Source organism: Myodes glareolus, chromosome X (assembly GCF_982192425.1).
Source record: "Myodes glareolus chromosome X, mMyoGla1.1, whole genome shotgun sequence".
Taxonomy (NCBI): Eukaryota; Metazoa; Chordata; class Mammalia; order Rodentia; family Cricetidae; genus Myodes; species Myodes glareolus.
In genome coordinates, this window is record NC_142053.1 from 65138667 (window position 1) to 65145954 (window position 7288).

The window sequence follows — 7288 nt, forward strand, 5'->3', positions numbered from 1 at the left end:
CAAATCATTAAAATAGAAAAAGAAGAGAAATATGAAATATCAATTGAACAACAAGGAATTTCTTTGGGAAAATCAACCAGATAGATATCTTGTAATAAAGCAAACTAAAAGACTGAGAAAGTAAACATCCAAAGTAACAAAATAAGGAACAAAAATGAGTATTTAAAACCATACAAGAAGGAAGTCCAAAGAATCCTGAGATCATACTTTAAAAATATGTACCCCATGAAATTGGAAAATTTAAAAGAAATGGGTGACTTTCTTGACAGATACTACTTACCAAAGCTAAATGTCAATCAGATAATCAATTTTAATAGATCTATAACTCCATTTGATACAGAAGCATTCATTAAAATCTCCCAATCAAAAAAATTCACAGGCCAGACAATTTTAGAGAAGAATATTACCTACTTTAAAATTAAAGCTAATGCCAATATTCTACAAATAGTTCCACAAAATGGAAACAAAGAATATGTTCCAATTCATTTTTCGTAAGGCAACAGTCACCATGTTTTTTCTAGATCTTTAAGGTGTGTCATTGAGCTTCTAGCATGAGATTTTTTTTCACATTATTTATGTAGGCACTTAGAGTGTTGTGCATGTTCCTCTTATCACTGCTTTTATAATGCCCCTTAAGTTTAGTTATGATGTGCTTTAATTTTCATTGAATTATAGGAAGTACTAATTTCTTTCTTTCTTTTTTCCATGGCTCAGTGATGATGCAGTTTCACCCTGTTTAATTTCCAGGAGTTCATGGGTTTCTGCAATTAATATTGCTGTTAAATTCTAACATTAAGCCAAGGTGATTTAATAAGATATAGGGGTAATTCTATTTCTTTTCCATCTATTGAGGTTTGTTGTGTTACCAAGCACATGGTCAATTTTAGAGAAGGTTCCATGATGTGCTGAGAAAAAGGTATATTTTTTTTATTTGGATTGAATGTTCTATAGATGCCTCTTAAGACCATTTGAGTCATCACATCTCTTAGTTCCCTTATTTCTCTGTTAAGTTTTTGTCTGGTGACCTATCTAGTAGCAAAAGTGGGGTGCTGACATCTTCTATTAGTGTGAGTGTTTTGATTTAAGCTTAAGTAATGTTACTTTTACAAATGTGGGTGCCCTTTTGTTTAGATTAGGACCTTCATCTTGATGGATTTTCTTATGAATATGAAATGTCCTTCTCCATCTCATTTAATCAATTCTAGCTTGATGTTTATTTTCTTAAACATTAGGATAGCTACACCACTGTGTTTATTAGGTCCATTTGTTTGGAATAACCTTTTCCAGCACTTTACTCTGAAGTAATATCTGTCTTTGAGGCTGAGGTGTGTTTTTTAAATGCAGTAGATATATGGCGCCGATTTATATATTCATACTAAAAGCCTGTGTCTTTTTATAGGTGAATGGAGACCATTGATATTGAGAGATATTACTGACCAGCGACTGTTAATCCCTGTTTTATTTGGTTTTGGTGGTGTTGGTATTAGTATTGTTTGCCTGTTTTCTTTCATTGAAGTTTGCTGGCGTGTGGGATTTTGTTGCTTGTGTTTTTGTGGATACAGCTAACTTCCTTGGGTTTGAGTTTTCCATATAGTACTATTTTTAAGGACGGGTTTGTTTATAGGTATTGCTTCAATCTGGTTTTGTCAAGGAATATCTTGTTTTTTCTTCCATGGAGACTGAGAGCTTTGCTGGATATAGTTGTCTGGGCTGGTATCTGTGGTCTCTTAATGTTTGTCGAACATCTGTCCAGGATCTCCTGACTTTAAGAATTTCCATTGAAGCTGGACTGTGGGCTCAGGCCAGCAGGGGCATTTCCTTTGCTTTGAGAGCCTGCCTGAGGACAGGTAAGCTCTGTCTCAGCTCAGCCACACTCCTGGCCAGCAAGAGACAGTGATCTTCTAGCAGACATCCATTGGAGGAGGGGTGAGTTTTCTCCTGTCCCGAGGGCTTTGGCTAGGAGGAATTCAGACTTTCCCCGCCCCCCTCGACTTTCTGGTCACCAGGCAGAGGAGGGCCCTCCCTGCGGAGCTCTCCCGAATCCTGTCCTAGCCTTTATCCAGGTGCACCTTCCTCTCTTCCCCCATCCCCTCTGGGGCCACAAGATCACCCCAGAGCTGCTCCCTTGCATGCTGGGCCTGGGAAGTGGGCTCAGGCAGGTAGGGGCATTTCCTTTGCTTTGAGAGCCTGCCTGAGGACAGGTAAGCTCTGTCTCAGCTCAGCCACACTCCTGGCCCGCAAGAGACAGTGATCTTCTAGCAGTCATCCATTGGAGGAGGGGTGAGTTTTCTCCTGTCCCGAGGGCTTTGGCTAGGAGGAATTCAGACTTTCCCTGCCCCCCTCGACTTTCTGGTCACCAGGCAGAGGAGGCTCCTCCCTGCAGAGCTCTCCCAAATCCTGTCCCAGTCTTTATCCAGGCACACCTTCCACTCTTCCCCCCTTCCCTCTGGGGCCACAAGATCTCCCCAGAGCAGCTCCCTTGCGCACTGGGCCGGGGCTGTGAGTGCAACTCGGCAGGAGGGAGTGCCTGTGTTTCAATAGACTGCCTGCCGAAAGGTAGACCTTCTGTCAGTGAAGTCCCTGCCCAACAAGGGAACCTGACCTATTACCAGAAGATCCAATAGAGAGCATTTGAAGGAAGAGATGGGCAGACGCCAAGGCAAGAACTCCTCCAACAATCTAAAAAACAACATGAAAACACCAGATACCCATGACCCTACAATAGAAGGTCTTGAACCTCTTAATTCAGAAGAAGCGGAAAAAAATGCCATTATGAAAGCAATAGAGTCCCTTAAACAGGATATGAATAACTCCCTTAAAGAACTGGATGAGAAGTACAACAAAAAGATTGAAGAAATGAGTAAAGAAATGGAAGAGAAATATAACAAAAAGTTCGAAGAAATGAGTAAATCCTTGAATGATACACTGGGAAACCAAGAAAAACCAATCAAACAGGCAAGGGAAACAGTTCAAGAATTGAAAACTGAAATGGAGGCAATGAAGAAAACACAAAACGAGGGCTGGCTGGATATGGAAAATCTAGGTAAACGAACGGAGACCACAGAATCAAGCATAACCAATAGAATACAAGAGATGGAAGAACGAATCTCAGAGTCTGAAGATACCATAGAGAAAATAAATGCTCTGATCAAAGAAAACAGAAAATCCAATAAATTCTCATCACAAAACATTCAAGAAATCTGGGACAGAATAAAAAAAAACCAAATCTAAGAATAATAGTGATTGAAGAAGGAGAAGAACTGCAGATCAAAGGACCAGAAAATATATTCAACAAAATTATAGAAGAAAACTTTCCCAACCTAAAGAATGATATTCCTATGAAGGTTCAAGAAGCATACAGAACACCGAATAGACTTGATAAAAAAAAAATCCCCTCGACATATAATAATCAAAACACAAAACATACAGATTAAAGAAAGAATATTAAGAGCTGCAAAGGAAAAAGGGCAAGTAACTTATAAAGGTAAACCTATCAGACTTACACCAGACTTCTCTATGGAAACCATGAAAGCCAGAAGGTCCTGGATAGAGGTACTGCAGAAACTAAGAGAGCATGGATGCAAACCCAGACTACTATACCCAGCCAAGCTATCGTTCACTATCAATGGAGAAAACAAAATATTCCAAGATAAGAACAAATTTAAATAATTCGTAGTCACAAACCCAGCCTTATTGAAAGTAATAGAAGGAAAATCACAACCCAAGGAATCCAACATTGCCAACATTACCTACAATAACTCAGACATCTAGCAACCCTTCACGAGCTTAACTCAAAAAAGGGACACATACAAACTCCATTAAACAAATAAACAAAAAATAATAATAACCGGAGTCAACAACCCCTGGTCATTAATATCACTTAATATTAATGGACTCAATTCACCTATAAAAAGGCACAGACTAAGAGACTGGATATGAAAACAGGATCCAACATTCTGCTGTTTAAAAGAAACACACCTCAACCACAAAGACAGACATCTACTCAGAGTAAAGGGCTAGGAAAAGGTTTTTCAAGCAAACGGACCTAAGAAACAAGCAGGTGTGGCCATTTTAATTTCCAACAAAATTGACTTCAAACTAAAATCAATCAGAAGAGATGGAGATGGACATTTTATACTCATAACAGGAACAATTTATCAGGAGGAAGTCTCAATCCTGATTATCTACGCCCCTAATATAAAGCCTCCTACTTATGTAAAAGAAACACTTCTAGAACTCAAGGCAGTCATCAAACCACACACACTACTAGTAGGAGACTTCAACACTCCTCTCTCACCAATGGACAGGTCAATCAGACAGAAACTTAACAGAAAAATAAGAAAATTATTGGAGGTATTGAATCAAATGGACTTAACAGATATCTATAGAACGTTCCACCCCAATAAGAAAGAATATACCTTCTTCTCTGCAGCTCATGGAACCTTCTTGAAAATTGACAACATACTGGGTAACAAAGCAAACTTCCACAGATACAAAAAAATATTAGTAACCACCTGTGTCTTGTCAGACCACCATGGATTAAAGTTAGAATTCAACAACAGTGCTACCCCCAGGAAGCCAACAAATTCATGGAAGTTGAACAGTCAACTACTGAATCACCCCTGGGTCAAGGAAGAAATAAAGAAAGAAATTAGAGTCTTCCTTGAATTTAATGAAAATAAAGACAAAACATACTCAAACCTATGGGACACTATGAAAGCAGTGCTAAGAGGAAAGTTCATAGCACTAAGTGCCCAATTAAAGAAAATGGAGAAAGCACACATTGGAGACTTAACAGCACACTTGAAAGCTCTCGAAAAAAAAGAAGCTGATTCACCCAGGAGGAGTAGAAGACTGGAAATAATCAAACTGAGGGCTGAAATCAACAAAATAGATAAATTGATAAACACCTTTAGTAATGTGGCAGGATACAAGATCAACTCCAAAAAATCAGTAGCCCTCCTATACACAAAGAATAAAGAAGCAGAGAGGGAAATCAGTGAAACATCACCTTTCATGATAGACACAAATAGCATAAAGTATCTTGTGGTAACTCTAACCAAGGAAGTGAAAGACCTATTTGATAAGAACTTTAAGTCCTTGAAGAAAGAAATTGAGGAGGATACCAGAAAATGGAAAGACCTCCCCTGCTCTTGGATTGGGAGAATCAACATAGTAAAAATGGCAATTCTACCAAAAGCAATCTATAGATTCAATGCAATTCCCATCAAAATCCCATCAAACTTCTTCACAGACCTGGAGAGAACAATAATCAAGTTTATATGGAAAAACAAAAAACCCAGGATAGCCAAAACAATCTGATACAATAAAGGAACTTCTGGAGGCATTACCATCCCTGACTTCAAACTCTATTTCAGAGCAACAGTATTGAAAACAGCTTGGTATTGGCATAAGAACAGAGAAGTCGACCTATGGAATCGAATAGAAGACCCGGGTATTTACCTACAAACGTATGAACACCTGATTTTTGACAAGGGAGCTAAAGCTATACAATGGAAGAAGGATAGCATCTTTAACAAATGGTGCTGGCATAACTGGATGTCAACCTGTAGAAGAATGAAAATAGATCCATATCTATCACCATGCACAAAACTCAGGTCCAAATGGATTAAAGACATCAACATTAATCTGACCACTTTGAACCTGATAGAAGAGAAAGTAGGAAGTAGTCTACAAGACATAGGCACAGGAGACCACTTCCTAAGCAGAACCCCAGGAGCGCAGACAATAAGAGAAACAATAAATAAATGGGACCTACTGAAACTGAGAAGCTTCTGTAAAGCAAAGGATACTGTCAGTAAGACAAAAAGGCTACCTTCTGACTGGGAGAAGATCTTCACAAACCCCTCAACAGACAAAAGTCTGATCTCCAAAATATACAAAGAACTCAAGAAACTAGACACTAAAACTCTAATTAACCCAATTAAAAAATGGGGTACTGAACTGAACAGAGAATTCACAACAGATGAACTTCGAATGGCTAAAAAGCACTTAAGGTCATGCTCAACCTCTTTAGCGATCAGGGAAATGCAAATCAAACCAACTTTGAGGTATCATCTTACACCTGTCAGAATAACCAAACTCAAAAACACCAATGATAGCCTGTGCTGGAGAGGATGTGGAGTGAGGGGAACACTCATCCATTGTTGGTGGGAATGCAAACTTGTACAGCCACTGTGGAAATCAGTGTGGTGGTTTCTCAGGAAACTGAGAGTCAACCTCCCTCAGGACCCAGTAATTCCACTCTTGGGAATATACCCAAGAGATGCCCTAACATACTACAAAAGCATTTGTTCAACTATGTTCATAGCATCACTATTTGTAATAGCCAGAACCTGGAAACAGCCTAGGTGCCCCTCAATAGAAGAATGGTTAAAAAAGGTGTTGAACATATATACATTAGAGTTTTACTCAGCGGTAAAGAACAATGACATCTTGACTTTTGCATGCAAATGGATGGAAATAGAAAACGCTTTACTGAGTGAGGTAAGCCAGACCCAAAAAGAGGAATATGGTATGTATTCATTCATAAGTGGATTCTAACCATAATTAAAGGTCTTTGAGCCTATTATTCGTGATCCTAGAGAAGCTAAATAAGAAGGTGAACCTGACGAAAATCATGTAGCTATTCTCCTGGAGATTGGAAATAGACAAGAGTGCCAGGTAACCTCGGGTGCATGGGGGGGTGGGGGGCTGTTTGAAGGGGAGAGGGTTAGAGAGAAGGGAGTAGGGGAGGAATGGGGAAAGATCGGGGGACTGGGATGGGGGGAGGGAGAATGGATATATATGGGATCAGGGAAGTATATACCTCAACTAAGGGAGTCATTTTAGGGTTTACAAGAGACTTGAGTATAAAGGGGATCCCAGGTCCAAGGAGAGATCCCCAGATTGTTCTCTGGACAGAGGAGAGGGTGCCTGAACCGGCCTTGGCCCACAACCATACTGATGAACATTTTGCATATCCCCATAGAACCCTCATCTGGCGATAGAGGGAGATGGAGGTGGAGACCCACGTTGAAACACTGGACCTAGCTCCCTAGGTCCAAATGAGAGGCAGAAGGAAGGAGAACATGAACAAAGAAGGCAAGAGCAGAGGAAACCTTCATCTGATGTTGGATGGCGATACAGACGGAGACCCATATTGGAGCACTGGACGGAATCCTCCACGGTCCAAATGAGGAGCAGAAGGATGAAGAAAATGAAAAAAGAAATCAGGACTGCGATGGGCGCCATCAACCACTGATACAAGGTGACTGATCTAATGAGA